We start from the raw sequence: 15,320 nt of genomic DNA, 5'->3' as shown, positions 1-15,320 counted from the left end.
AATGTTCCTCTGGGCTCCAGAAGTTGGGGACCCTTTTCAACAGCTTTGAATGAACTGAGATGAGTGCCCTTCATATAGATGAAAAAGGAAGACAGGGTTCAAGCCAACTGAATCTAGCACAATGACTGTTGTGTCAGTTTGAAAATCTCAGGACAGGGAAGTAGTTTTGTTATTGTTATGTAAAAATATTCCTAATTGGTATCCATTTCAAATACAGTATTAGGAGGGTGGATATTTATATTAGGGTTTGGGGGATTCAGTTTGCAATTAAAAGTGAACCCACTTAATTCACACTCTCCAAAGCAAAACCACCATTTTTCAAAATTCACACTTCTCCAGATTTTTGCAGTGCAGTTCTTCAGCCTTGTAATAGGTACAAAGTTGCATATTTCAAAGAGTGCATTTAAAAAATGCATTTATTAGTGAAAATGGAATAGAAATATAAGGGAAAATCGGCCAAAGGCATGCAGAGATGTGCATAATAGGAGAAGTTTAGTCTAGGATGCTGATGAATTTAACAACAAAAAAGCAAATTGATATGGAACTGCGGACATAAGATTGGAAAGAAACGGAAAATGCTGGATTCGTCCATCCCTAATATGTTTACATATAGGTACTGACTTAGGACTCAGCTGGACTGGTAAAGAAAAAGTGATTTACCTTATTTTTCCGTGTATAAGACAATTTTTTTCCTTAGAAATAATAGGCAAAAATTGTGGGTCGTCTTATACAGTGGTACCTCAGGTTACATACGCTTCAGGTTACATATGCTTCAGGTTACAGACTCCGCTAACCCAGAAATAGTACCTCGAGTTAAGAACTTTGCTTCAGGATGAGAACAGAAATCATGCTCTGGCAGCGCAGCAGCAGTGGGAGGCACCATTAGCTAAAGTGGTGCTTCAGGTTAAGTATAGTTTCAGGTTAAGAACAGACCTCCGGAATGAATTAAGTACTTATCACGAGGTACAACTGTACACGGATAGCAGAGGGGGGATGGGCGATTGGTGGCAGCAATCTCCAGCAGGAGATAGGCAGTGGCAATTGGGTGTGTGATTGGTTGCTGCATCAAGGCCTGCTGGCGATTGGCTGCGACTGCGGCAATTGGGCAGTTGATTTACAGCAGCAGCTAGGCGTGCGTGCAATTGGCTGTGGTTGCATTGGCAATCTCCCCCCCCCCCAAAAAAGCTTAACATCTTTGGGCAATTTCCCCCCTAAAATTCTTGTTGCAGTCCCAAGAAATAGGGGTGTCTTATATACGAAAAAAGGGACGCAGGTGGCACTATGGTTTAAACCACAAAGCCTAGGGCTTGCCGATCAGAAGGTCGGCGGTTCGAATCCCCAGAACGGGGTGAGCTCCTGTTGCTTGGTCCCAGCTCCTGCCAACCTAGCAGGTCGAAAGCCCATCAAAGTGCAAGTAGATAAATAGGTACTGCTCTGGCAGGAAGGTAAACGGTGTTTCCGTGCACTGCTCTGGTTCACCAGAAGCGGCTTAGTCATGCTGGCCACATGACCCGGAAGCTGTAAGCTGGCTCCCTTGGCCAGTAAAGGGAGATGAGCGCCGCAACCCCAGAGTCGGCCACAACTGGACCTAATGGTCAGGGGTCCCTTTACCTTTATGCACAAAAAGGTATGGTATATGCATTATATGTGCGATATAACATTGTGCCACTAGATGGCGACATGGATTCCCATTTTTCTCTACCTGTTTTCCGTTTAAATTTACAACGCTTTAAACTTAAACACTCCTTTGATGCGCCTAGATCCAGCCTTAGTATCTGTAGGTGTGCCTGTGCATTTTGTGCATATTGAATGTGACTTTTCTTTTCATTCTTCATGTAGTTATTTTGTCCCCTTCTCCTCTTCATATGATTGCTCCCCTCTTGCAGCTGCTATATTTGCTTGTTGTTTGAATGCCGCACCATCCATTTATGGTGAGGCAAAATGGATTTCCTCCTGGGCAGTCATTTTCCATTTGAGATGAGGTTTAAATGCAATGAATGTAGGAAGCTTTCGAAACTTCATGATGCTTGGATGCTTAGAGCAATCATTAAAAATGCAGTGCATCGGGAAATAAAAAAGAAACCCTTGTAAAAATAATAACAATCCCAAACAGAAGAAACTGCAGAGGGAGTGAAACAGAGTTCAAGGGCAGAATTGTCCCTGATTCCAGTGTTGCCCAAAGTCTATTGTGGCAGAGCCCTTGTCTAGATAACAGTACAGTGTCTAGCTAACCCAATGGAGGCTAGTCATTTAACTGGTTTTTATGTATCCTGCCTTTCCACTGTCAAGTCAAGTACTTTATTTCGGTCATACACCAGCATAAGCAAAACATCTAAATAAATAGCGTAACAGTATGAATCTAAGCAAATAATTATTAAATAGGAACAAGAACCAAACGTAGATTTAAACAAATACATAGGTAAAGGTAAAGGGACCCCTAACCGTTAAGTCCAGTCACAAACGACTCTGGGGTTGCGCCGCTCATCTCGCTTTACTGGCCGATGGAGCGGCATTTGTCCGCAGACAGCTTCTGGTCATGTGGCCAGCATGACTAAGCCACTTATGGTGAACCAGAGCAGCGCATGGAAACACTGTTTACCTTCCCACCAGAACAGTATCTATTTATCTACTTGCACTTTGATGTGCTTTCAAACTGCTAGGTTGGCAGGAGCAGGGACCTAGCAACGGGAGCTCACCCCGTCGTGGGGATTCGAAGTGCTGACCTTCTGATCGGCAAGCCCTAGGTTTAGACCACAGCACCACCCGTACTTAATTAAGCATAGATAATGGGTGAGTAAAAAATTATAAGAAAAATTAAAAGATCAGTTAATACAGCTAGCTATATGGGGTGGGCTTCAGAAGTGCGGAACTAACAATATGGGCCTTCAGTTTAGCATTGAATCGTAGCATAGATCATTCTTTGTCGAATATCTATCATGGCAGTGCAAAATCTGGCGACTGAATATGTAACTTCTGGGCTCTTGTCCAGTAGTAATAGGGAGATATTGTTGTTCTGAACACCCAGGAAACTTATATAAGACTGGTTGGATAAAGCTAGTTCGAATGTCTAGTTCGAAAGTCCACTGTCAGAGTCCTCAAGATGGCAATAGAGCAAGGCATGTTTACTCAAAATTAAGTTCTGGAGAGTTTAGAACATTAGAAGAGTCCTGCTGGATCAGACCAGAAGCCTCTCTCTGTTAAAGGTAAAGGTAAAGGGAACTGCTAGGCTGGCAGGAGCTGAGACCGAGAAACGGGAGCTCACCCCATTGCGGGGATTCGATGGTAAGGCCTTACAAATATTCAGATCTACTTGCACACTGAGAAGCTTTTCAGCTAGGCTAAGATTGAGCACAAGGGTGGAAATAACATTCAGGAATCTTCAGGGGAGATTTTTTTTTTAATGCAATGCTACGGACCCTTTGTGTGGTTCTTTTGATTTGGATTCTGCATCCAGAATGTCTTGGGCATTAATTGCAAGACAGATCAATGCAGCTTCCTTTCAAGGAGATAGCAAACAGCTGTTCTTATCAAGCTACTACTGCAGCTCTGGGGAGTAATCCCATTTCAGTTTAGGATTAAGAATGTTTTCAAAATGTCTTCTTGCTATTAGAGAGACAAAAGCAGAGGGCGAGAGATAAATGGAAATCCCAGAAGAGGAATAAAAATCTATAAGACATGCACCTTGAACAACAACAAACACGACGGTTTCAAAGTATCTGTAAATGCAGTTCTGCCAAGTTTGTTTTGTATTTTCACTTTTCCTCCAACAACTTATTAAACCCATGCAAGTTCACATCATGGACCCGGCTCACATTATTGATGGCTGACCTTGCCACCTTCTTTTGATGGCAGAGTTACAGAAACTCCCGGAAGCTTAGAAGGCATCTGTGGGTAGCCATCTGAGCCTCAAACAATGAAAAATATGAGGAAGGACAAGCCACACACACAAACAAACAAGGAAGCAAGTGCGTATATGTTGTGGGGAACCTCAGGCCAGTGGCGTAGCGTGGGGGGTGCAGGGGGGGCCAGCCGCACTGGGCGCAACATCTGGGGGTTAGGGTTAGGGGGCGCAAATCCATGGGTTAGGGGGCGCAAATTACTTGCCTTGCCCCGGGTGCTGACAACCCACGCTACGCCACTGCCTCAGGCTCTTCAGACTTCTTTATCTGTCCCTTGAGCCTGCCCAGACTGCAGCCTTCACTGCCCTGCTCTGCCCCTTCCTTTAGTAATTTTACTGAAAGGAAGGTGGTCTTGAAATGTGATAATACTTTTTGCTTGCCTGGGTGGAGAGTAGTGCATGTCAGATCACACCCAACTTGAACCACAACCATCTCTGATATGTGGCTCCTGATAAGTTATCCATGAGGCCCAACTCTTGCAATAAAAAGTCTATGTTCTTTTTCTTTTTAAATAAATTTTATTAAGGTTTATGGAGAAAAATACAGTACTTGATTATTATTTTTTAAAACAAAGCAAGACTTTTATCTAGATACAATAAAAACACAAAAGGACGGGGGGAGAGAGAAAGAAGGAAAAAGAGTAGAAAAGGGTTAAAAAAGAAAGATAGAAAAATAAGATTCAGAAAATATAGAACTTCTGATTCTTCATCTAGAAAATACCCAATATCCACTTCATCCAATCCAATTCTATAAACAAACATTATCCTCAATCCTCAAATCCAGGTATTATCATTTCTTTTTCTTTTTCCATGCAAACGTCTATAAGGGATTTCCATTCTTTAACAAATGTTAACAATGACTTTTCTCTGATTAAACATGTCAATTTCTGTAACATTTTTCATATTGTTTATACAATTAATGTAATATCCAATATCCAAACAGTTGTTTTTTTATTTTAAAATTTTCTTTGCAATGTTTATTTTTATGTGTTTGTTTTAATTAAAACTAATAAAAATATATTTTTTTTTAAAAAAAATCAGATCTAGAATAATAATAGAAAAACATCTCAATTTCGCCGTTTCAGCTATGTTAGTTTTAACAGCTATTCTTCCAATAATGGCTCCTTCCATCTTTGTAGAATAGAGTCTGTTTTCAATTCATCTCTTACTTGATTGAGAATTCATAAAGTATTTACCTGTATGGTATGTGAGTAAATCCAGAAAAGGGAGAGGACTTGACCATTGGTGAGGAACGTAACTCTGTGTGATGTGAATGCCACTGTAGTTGGAGAGACCAATAATAATTTCACAGCATCTTGGATATCAATTTATGGATCGTAATCCATCAAAATCATGGCTGAGCAATGAACAAGGTTTAGGATGGGTGATTTAATGACAAACAAACAAAAAGTCCCCAGCTCTTATGGGGGCATGGCTATAATTTCAGGTTTCTTTATTTACAGTCAGGACCTTCATGATAAATGGTCTCTCGTAACTCCCCTCCTCATACCCTTAAGTGATCAAACTTAATTGCTTTCTTCCCCACATGTTTTACTAGGGTGAGCATCAATTTTCACGATGAACCCAACATTCATATTTTGTTATTATCTTATTGTTTGCCTCTTGTGTCTGCAGCTATACAATACTAACCCAGGTCAATGATTCTGCCAGTAAAGAATAATCTCTCTCAAAGAAAGAAAGAAAATGAGGAAGGTGGGAAAATAGTTGCTTCTTGCAGATTTAAACTCTGTTTAAGTTCACTTCAGCCAGAAGCAGGGCCGGATTTAGGTTTGATGAGGCCCTAAGCCACTGAAGGTAATGGGGCCCTTTATATGTCCAGCTGTCCTTTGTCAACAACAAATTGTTGCTGTTTTTTGTTTTGTATGTAGGCTACATGGTAATTTATGGACCTAATAGGTATCTTAAAGCCATTTGCACATAACAAAATATGTATTTTATCAAAGTAATTGTTGAACTGAAATACAATTAAGAAAAAGTATATTAATAGTGAAGCACTGTTGCTGTATGTAGGTTTTATTTTATTTGTTTTTTATCTTATATTTTGGAAATGTACATCCAATTTTCTTTCCTTTAAATTTTTTGGGGGTGCCCAAGAGATTGGGGCCCTAAGCTATAGCTTGTTTAGCTGATATGTAAATCTGGCACTGGCCAGGAGGCAGCGAATATCACCAGCCTGGGTAGCTTTAAATTCATGAACAAATTCAACCATATCAATGGTTACTAGCCATCATGGCTATGTTCCACTTCCACTGAACTTGGCCCATCTGACTGGGTTGCCCAGTACACTCTAGGCAGCTTCCGACATATATAAAAACATAACAAAACATTACACGCTAATAAGCTGTCATATATAGGGCTGCTTTCAGATGTCTTCTAAAGGTTATATGGTTTCTCATCTCCTTGACATCTGATGGGAGAGTGCTCCACAGGGTGGACATGACTAGCGAGAAGGCCCTCTGCCTGGTTCCCTGTAGCTTCACTCCTTGCAGTGAGGGAATCGCCAGAAGGCCATCAGTCTGGATCCCCGTGGCTGGGCTGGACGATGGGGGTGGAGACACTCCTTCAGGTAATCTGGGGAACCGGGTTTGCATCTCCACTCCTCCACATGCAGCTGCTGGGTGACCCTGGGCCAGTCACACTTCTCTGAAGTCTCTCAGCCCCACTCACCTCACAGAGTGTTTGTTGTGGGGGAGGAAGGGAAAGGAGAATGTAAGCCGCTTTGAGACTCCTTCGGGTAGTGATAAAAGGGATGTCAAATCCTAACTCTTCTTCCTCCTCCTCCTCCTCCTCTTCTTCTTCTTCTTCTTCTTCTTCTTCTTCTTCTTCTTCTTCTTCTCCTCTTGTACCACTGGAACATGTGGGCATTCCCTGAAATGGAATGCTGGAAGATTCAGGGCAGACACAGCACATAGTTAAACGATGGAATTCACTCCCACAAGAGGCAGTGATGGCCATCAACTTCGATGGCTTCCAATGAGAATTAGACAAATCAATGGAGGATAAGGCTTTCAGTGGCTACTAGCCATAATAGCCATACTCTGCCTCCACAGTCAGAGGCATTATGCTTCTGAATACCAATTGCTGGAAACCACAGGAAGGAAGTATGCTGTGCTCTCTGGTCCTGCTTGTGAGCACCCCATAGGCATCTGGTTGGCTACTGTGAGAAGTGGATGCTGCACTAAATGGGCTCTTGGTCAGATCCAGCAAGGTTCTTCTCATGTTATGTTCTTGTATACCAAAGGAACACAGACTGCAAATAGACTGATTTGTCAATCACTAATGTTCATTTCACTTTCCAAGGTCTAAAGGTAAAGGTAAAGGGACCCCTGACCATTAGGTCCAGTCGTGACCAACTCTGGGGTTGCAGTGCTCATCTCGCTTTATTGGCCAAGGGAGCCAGCGTACAGCTTCCGGGTCATATGGCCAGCATGACTAAGCCACTTCTGGTGAACCAGATCAGCGCACGGAAATGCAGTTTACCTTCCGGCTAGAGCGGTACCTATTTATCTACTTGCACTTTGATGTGCTTTCAAACTGCTAGGTTGGCAGGAGCAGGGACCGAGCAACAGGAGCTGACCCCGTTGCGGGGATTCGAACCGCGACCTTTCGATCAGCAAGCCCTAGGCTGAGTGGTTTAACCCACAGCGCCACCCGCGTCCCAATTCCAAGGTCTACCTTCCAAGGTCTACCTTACCTAAATTGGATTCCTCGTTCGGAACTATTGAAGTCTGGTATGGGATAGTTTTGAGCGGATGACTGGGGTATAACAGGCAAGTTATGAATCAGTCTTTAGTGTCAATTCAGAAAGATTCTTCTTATTCACTTGCTGCTTGAATGAAAGAAACTTTAAAATATATATATTCCTGCCAATAATATTACTAAATAAATCTGCAAGCACCCCCTATATAATAGCTAAAACTGCAACAGACAGGTAAGGAAAATCCTAAAACTGTTACAACACAATGAAATAATGATATAAAAATAAAATAAAATGCTGACAGCCTTGAACTGGAATGAACACTCCTGAGAGCCATAGCAATAAAGAATGTACTTGAGATATTGCTGCTGCTGCTGCTTCTTAAAATTTAATACCAGGAGATTTAAAAAAAAATAATCTTAGAGATGGTAGTCGAAATGTCATAGCTTCCAAGAGTGAATATGCATGCAGTTGTGCCATGATAGTATCATGTTAAACTCCAGCGCTTAGCCTTAACACAGCATTCTCTTGCATGAGATTGTCCAGATCTATTGGATTCCATGACTCCCAGCAGCAGCTGTAGGAAGTAGGGGGTCTTATGGAGTCCTGCAGCAACTGCTCTTCCCGCCCCTTAGAATCCACAACTGCAAACACAATTCCATCAAGTGTGCCATACTTCCATGGCTAAGGGAAGGACTCTAGCTCAGTGGTAGAGCATCTGCTTTACATGCAGAAATTTCCAAGTATGGGAGGAAAATTAAAAGAATAATCTGGGAGCCTAGATTCAAAACAAAGGGCTACGCTCACTGTCTAGCAGGAGAGAGCCCCCAGTAGAGGAATTTAAATTCATAAAAATAAATCAGCAGTATAACATTAGGAATCTAGGTTATTAGATCATTTATTCCATTTAATCTGTTTGCAAGCAGGGATGTTTGGAACTCTGCTAGAATATGGAAATTGCTAGCACAAGTTAGGAGGGATATCATTAAATAATATATTCTCTCCTGCCTCCCTAATCATCCCCACAGTCTGTTGGGTGGGGACTTTGGGAATCAATGTTCTAGGTGCTTGAGTCAGGTGCTTTTGCACAACAACCTGCTTCACCCCAAAATGGGATATATATATATATATATATATATATATATATATATTGATGAGGAAATGAATTAGAAAGTTGCTGGACACATTGCTTGACACAATGTCATATGACCTCCCCACAACCCAATCAGAATGTTCAATAAATATTCAGTATTGTCTAACCTTGCCACAAACTTTGTGCAAAGAAATCAGGCCGACGTTCAGGAAACAGGCTTCCTGGAAGTGACCGCAGATCTCTGGATCAACATTTAAAATACAGGATGTTTCTTCTCAAGTATCTTGAACATTCAGCTGTTACTAAAATTGGAACAATAACATCCATAATAGCTGCTCTCTTTCTGTGTTAGATTTTTTTAAAATAAAAAAGTCTTTATTTTATTGTTTATTTAGTTGAAACACTGAATATTTACAGACAAATTTTGAATTTGTTAAGGCAAAAAAGGGACAAAACAAGAAAGGATGCATTTGTGTAGAAATATGGTAAGAGAAAGGAGAGAATTGCACATTTCTTGGAGAGGATGGGCCAGTGGTTCATTCAATAAATCAAATAACTGCTTTAATTCATCAACTGCTTCAGCAATCGCCCACTTTTCTTTTAGATATGCTGACAACTCGATAGATATTGCTCACTTACATCTATGAGCCCCCCAAATAATCTGTCAAAAATCATATTATTCTCCTTTTACGTTGATCTGCTCAAATTTGTACTTCCACAATAATATCTCCCCTCCTCCCCAATCATAGCTGTGAATTTGTATTTCTTCTTTCGGTTTCCAGTTAATAACTTGCACTGCTATGCCTTCTGCCTTGCTCAGTGTTTTAGAAGCTCTACTGTTTATTCTTAAAGCCACTTCAAACTTTACAGCACAGTTCAGTTGTGAATTCCAATATGCTACACTGCATTTTTACAAATTGCTGACCAGCTGTTTCCTTTCAATAATCTATGGGATTCCCCTAATTTTATTTTATTTATTATGCTTTTCCAGTTTTCTGATTACACATCATGTTTTCCTATCCTACATTGTTTCTATACAGACTTCCCAACCCAACACTCAGGGGCATTCTAGATATACCTTGTATATCTAGCTTTCTCTGTTCCTAATTAATTCTGCAACGCTCCTTTGACTAGTTGTTTTTCTCATTTTGTACTTCCTATAATGAGGCTGTTCAGCTTATCTCCTAAAATTTATACCCAGGAACTTGAATCGTATTCATTGAAGTTGAATTTTTTCCAGTTCTCATCTTACATTTACAAAGATAAGTTAGAGAGATTTATGCAAACAACAGGCAAAAATTCAGATAGGAGACTAGATGGGGCAATGCCCCACTGCACCCCACTCTCCCTACCAGTGTTTTCTTCCCAGGGACTTCAAGAGTCTGAGATTTGTTTTAATCTTTCTTTCTTTTGCCTCCAGGTGAAAACCGCAGCAACCTGAAATCTCTGTAGCGCCTAGAAAAACTTAATCCCATTAAATCCACAGTCTTCCTCCTACACTCCATTTTAAGACTGTGACTAAATGCAGTCCTTGTGGCTACAACTTCAAGCCAGCTGTTTCTATCTCTCTTCCCAACACACACACACACACACACTTTGCTTAGCATCCAGCCCATTGAAAGAGTTCTGGAGAACATGAAAGTTTGCCCACTATCTTGTGATATTTTAGTTCAGGGTGATCCAACTTTTCATACCACGTGGGCCACACACTGCCTTGTCGCACATTTGGTGGGAAGATGAAGCCAAAATTTGATGTCCCATACCCAGCCATTGTAGGGACGCAGGTGGCACTGTGGGTAAAACCTCAGTGCCTAGGGCTTGCCGATCGCATGGTCGGCGGTTCGAATCCCCGCGGCGGGGTGAGCTCCCGTCTTTCGGTCCCAGCTCCTGCCCACCTAGCAGTTCGAAAGCACCCCTAAGTGCAAGTAGATAAATAGGTACTGCTTTATAGCAGGAAGGTAAACGGCATTTCCGTGTGCTGCGCTGGTGCTGGCTCGCCAGAGCAGCTTCGTCACGCTGGCCACGTGACCCGGAAGTGTCTCCGGTCAGCGCTGGTCCACGGCCTCTTAAGTGAAATGGGCGCACAACCCTAGAGTTGGACACGACTGGCCCGTACGGGCAGGGGTACCTTTACCTTTTACCTTACCCAGCCATTGTAGTGCCTTTCTAAAGCCAGGTAAAGCTGAGGCAAGGATAGGGTCCTTGAGCCTTCCCACCTCCTTCCCAAAGCTGGAGACGAAGATTATCAACAAGGTGAGAGAACTCAAGGACCCTGACAGAGCCCTCACATTGCCTTCTCAAAACCCACCTCCTCATTTATCCAGCTTTGGGAAGACAGCATGAAGGCTGGGGTATGTGTGTGTCAAATGTTGCTGAGGGCCACTAAAAAGGCATTGAGGGTCACATACGGCCCTTGGGCTGTGTGTTGGACCACCCTGTTTTAGCTGGTCCCAATACAGGTATTGCCCAACTCTGAGAGTCTTAGAGTCCTTTGGTGTGGCTGATTTCTCCACTAGAAACCTGAGCATTCTGAGAAGTTTATGATACATAACATTCTGAGGAGCTATGATACAGAACAACTGTTATAGCCATGCAAATTTCCCCAACTCCTTGAATCTAGGGCTGATGTCAGTGCTCTTCAAATACAATGCAAGCAACACCCACAAAGATCTTCTCTTCCCCTCTAGGTAGCAATGGGAGAGAAATTTGATTCAGTTCAATTCTGTTCACATTTATAGGAATAATGTGTGCACCAAAATCACAGTGCAGCTCTCCAGCCAAGTAATGTGTACAAACATGCACCTAGTAGGGCAAACTGTGCATAAAAATGAATGAGTGAAAACAGCAACTGAAAATGCATATATTGGGAAATTGATTTTGGGGGGAAATTTATACTGAGCAAAATTGTATACAAAGATATGTGTATGAGGAAACATTCACATGCTGCTGCTGAATTTTCATGAATTTTTAATCAGCAAACTGGTGTGCAAATGTGGAAAACTAAACTTAAGATGGGGTAAACAAATAACCCAAATTGACATACTCAGCCATCCCTACCTGCCAGGGACCCCTGACAGTTAAGTCCAGTCGTGAACGACTCTGGGGTTACATGCTCATCTCGCTTTACAGGCCGAGGGAGCCGATGTTTGTCCGCAGCCAGCTTCCGGGTCATGTGGCCAGGCTGACTAAGCCGCTTCTGGCGAAACCAGAGCAGCGCACGGAAACACCGTGTACCTTCCTGCATGAGTGGTACCTATTTATCTACTTGCAATTTTGTGCTTTCGAACTGCTAGGTTGGCAGGAGCTGGGACCGAGCAATGGGATCTCACCCCGTCGTGGGATTCGAACCGCCGACCTTCCGATCGGCAAGTCCTAGGCTCAGTAGTTTAGACCACAGCGCCACCTGTGGATAGTTTACCACATATGAGCTGAGTAGAGAGATTTCTGTACTCATGTGATTTCAGAAAGTACACAGTTTAATTCCCCCCCCAAAGGACCCCCAACAGCTACAAATGCCATTGCCTGTCTTTTACAGCAATTTACAGCATCTGACTCTGTGACCCCTCACCCCATGACAATGAATTACGCCATCTCGCTGTGCACTGCATGAAGATGGATGGTGTTTTTATTTGCTCTAAATTTACTGGCAGTTAATTTCATAGCTTGCCCTCTTAATCTCACACTTCCAGACAGGGTAGGCAAGAAAGGGCTAACAAGTCTCCCCACCTTTGTTGGTCATAAATGTCTCAATCATCTCCTTGCAAAATAGCCTCCATTCTAAAGGTTTCGTTACGTCTCCCACAAGTTGTGCTGCCATGGAGAATTATTGATGCTCCTGTGGCCAACCTATATAGCAGGCATAGTGGACCTCGATCCTGGGGGCCAAATGTTTCAGGCCTCTCTCATCAGACCTGTGCAGTTCCCCCTAGGCCATGGCCCTCATTGGCTCTGAGTGTTTTTGCTTGTTTGGACCGTGTTTTTGACCTCTGTTAATGTCCCTTGCTTTCCCTGATGGAGGATAGAGATGAGTATGTGTAGAAGCTAACCTATTGTACAAAAGGAACCGTTCACATTTATTGCTCCACCTGCTTTTGCTCCTGGCCTCAACCACCACTGGTATGTGGTCCACAGAAGGTTGCCCAGAAAGGAGTGCAGCACTCAGGCTGAAAATATTTTCCCATTCAATGAGCCAGACCTGGATGGGCTCCCCATGAACCAAAGAGGAACCACTCAAGTCCAAGCTTGCTGAAAAGAGAATGACTACACTAGCAGGAATGAAGAAGAAGAAGAAGAAGAAGAAGAAGAAGAAGAAGAAGAAGATCAGTGCAGTTTTGAAATCAGTGGATAAAATTAGTGCAGTACAATTTGGAAAGATTCAGTCTGCCATAATGGCATCCGATTGTATCCAAACATACAAAAACTTACTCCTTGATCTTAGGAACCACCATGCAACCTTAAGGATTGTCTAAATGCAGTGAACAGACAAAAAAAGCTTTTCAAAATACATAGTATCATATTGGCCCGAATATAAGCTACACCCAAATATAAGCTGCAACTTTAAAATTGGAGGGGGGATGAAAAAATACCCAAATATAAGCCGCTCCATTCCTCACGGCTCCTGGCTGCATACCTGGGGGGGGGGGGGTTGCTGTGTTGTCGGCGGCCTTTCCCCTTCCTTGCTTCCTCCCTTCCTGGCCTTGGGGGAGGGGACAGGGGACTATGCACGGGGCGGGTGCCGCTTTGCCGTGCTCCTGGCGCTGTTTGCCCCACACTCCTTGCTGCATACCATAAGGTCGTGAATATAAGCCACACTTTAACTTTTCACAGTCGGAATTTGGGGAAAAAGTGAGGCTTATATTCAGGTCAATACGGTAATAGTATTTTCTTATATTCTGCAGATCATTTTTTACCTGCTATCCGTATAATCCTTTTGGACATCATGTTTCAGATCCAGAGGTTGCTAGGCTACAGCTTCCATCATCCATGGCCATGCTGGCTAAGGCTCCTAGGAGCTGGAGTCCAGCAACTTCTGGAAAGTACCAGATTGCCCACCCCTATTCTCGATGTATTTGTGTGTTATAGATTATGCTCTTGTTGTGGTTTGTTATTTAGATGTTTGATATTTAACTTTGCACGCCATTTTGGGAGGCGAAGCCTGAAAGGCAACTTTATAAATAGCTTCTCCCTGCCATTCCATTGTTATTGATGCTGTTTTGCATAAAATTTAGCACCTCCTCCAACAGGTTCTTAACTTTGCATGATTTCTTTTGTATTTGTTTGAACAAACATGCGCCACATCCCACATTCCACCCATGGCTGTGACTCTGATCCTCCATTAATAGCGCTTGCTGTTCACGCCTACCTATTCACTGATCATATCAACAATAAGCACCTGATTTTGCTTATTATTAACATTGTGCTGTTGTCAAGTACTTTCACATCCCACAAAGAAATCCACCTAAGCTGAACTATCAATTTGTGCAAGTATTTTTGGCATTTTTAAGTAGGACTGAGTTGAAATGTCCCCAACTTCTCAGCATACTTTTCAGGCTGCAAAATATGGGGAGGGGAGGCTTTTTGAATGTATGGGAAGGGCATCAGAGATTTCAGAGGGGCGGGGATGAGACTCAGCCTTATCTTCCATCAGCTGCCAACTGATGGTGGCCATTTTCCTCCACGTTATCTCATGTCATTATTCCAAGAGGAAATAGGTGTTTAGAAAGTTGAGGAATCTTCAGCAGCCAACTTTTTCCTTTATTTGTCCACAATTGCTTTTGACAGCAGGCCATTTGATGATTTATCATCTACTGGTAGCTGGTGCACATGGGGATTGGTGGAGTGGGAGCCAAACATTAGGGGGCGCCAGAGCCAATGACAGGCAAAGGCCCCCCCCTCCCCTCCCCTGATGAGTTCAGCAAAGGGGAGAAACTGACAGCCAGTGCAGCTGCCTGTACTGCATGTAAGTCAGAAGGCAGGCATGAGCTAACTGAGGGTAAAATGAGGTTGATGAGGGCAGTATTCCACTTGCTCTTAATGGGCTAGCCTCTACTTGTAATATCATTCTATGATGTTGCAGGGTGAGTGATGACTACCAGTCCAGGAAGGACTGCCACTGCTATGCAGATAAAGGTAAAGATAAAGGGCCCCTGGATAGTTAAGTCCAGGCAAATTTTACTATGAGGTATGGCGTTCATCTCTGCTTTTTGGCCAAGGGAGCCTGCGTTTGTCCACAGACAGCTTTTCTGGGTCATGTGGCCAGCATGCCTAAACCTCTTCTGGTGCAACAGAAGTCAGAGAGCACGGAAACTTCATTTACCTTCCCGCAGCAGCGGTACCTATTTATCTACTAGCACTGGTATGCTTTCAAACTGCTATGTTAGCAGGAGTTGGGACAGAGCTACGAGAGCTCACTCCATTGTATGGTTTTGAACTGCCAACCTTACGATCAGCAAGCCCAAGAGGCTCAGTTGTTTAGACCACAGTGCCACCTATGTCCCCCTACTGCTATGAAACTGTTGGGTAGTATGGAGGAAAGAGTCAAGAAAGAAAGTGAAAGCTTTTACCTCCCTGTCCCCCATATATTATTAAAACCCCAGGAATACTTCTCTCTC

The sequence above is a fragment of the Podarcis raffonei genome, chromosome 8 (genome assembly GCF_027172205.1).
Source record: "Podarcis raffonei isolate rPodRaf1 chromosome 8, rPodRaf1.pri, whole genome shotgun sequence".
NCBI classification, from domain to species: Eukaryota; Metazoa; Chordata; class Lepidosauria; order Squamata; family Lacertidae; genus Podarcis; species Podarcis raffonei.
This window is presented reverse-complemented; position numbering follows the sequence as displayed.